We start from the raw sequence: 1,009 nt of genomic DNA on the forward strand, positions 1-1,009 counted from the left end.
CTTGGATAAACAAACTTTCCAAAATAACAACCCTTCTTTTGTGTGGGAGACTTCAAGAGGGATATGTAGGGAATTTAACCTAAATTCCAACCTGTGAGAAACAAAATAAATAGAGAAAACACACGCCAAAGAAAAGAATCACACGCACAAGACAATATTTACGTGGTTCGGCAATTTGCCTACATCCACGGAGTTGCAGGGATTTCACTATTATCAGGGAAAATACAATAGTGCACAAGAACACTCTCAAGAAACCCAAATCCCAATTACACCCTAGCACTCTCTCACAGAAAAAATAAGAATAGAAACTGGCTGCCTCTCTTTTCTCTATTTTCTCTCATGCGGCTGCTTACTAAGTTAATTAGGATTTCTCTCTATGTTCTCACGGCTGCATATTTTGCATGTCAAAACCTAATATATATATATATATATATATATATGTCAAAAGTCGGCTGGAGTGGGATTCCCTTTTCAACTAGGATTCTATCAACTTATGTGGACTTGGGCTTGACAATTCAAGTCATACATACAGCCCATTTCAACAAATCTCCACCTTGGCTTGAATTGATCAAGCTACACGAGCAAACTCCTCCATCAGCTCCACCTTAGCCCTTAAGGGCTCACAAGCTGCAAACATTAGCCACAATCCTCCATAACACAGCCCCTCATCCCTGCAACTCATCCTCTTGTCCTCAAGCTAGAAGACCAATTGAAGCTGCGCACAGCTTCAACTTCTCAATAGTGACACCCTTAGTCAACATGTCGGCCGGGTTCTTAGATCCACAAATCTTCTCAAGCATTACCAGCTTATCTTCAACAAGGTAACGGATAAAGTGGTATTTTGTCTGTATGTGCTTCGACTTTGAATGAAAAGCCGAATTCTTGGCAAGAAAGATTGCACTCTGACTGTCACTGTGTAGAATACCCATCTCCTGCTTCTTACCCAATTCATCTAAGAAACCATGTAGCCAAATCATCTCCTTTCCAGCTTCAGTTGCTGCAACATACT

The sequence above is a fragment of the Quercus robur genome, chromosome 9, assembly GCF_932294415.1.
Source record: "Quercus robur chromosome 9, dhQueRobu3.1, whole genome shotgun sequence".
In the NCBI taxonomy this organism is placed as follows: Eukaryota; Viridiplantae; Streptophyta; class Magnoliopsida; order Fagales; family Fagaceae; genus Quercus; species Quercus robur.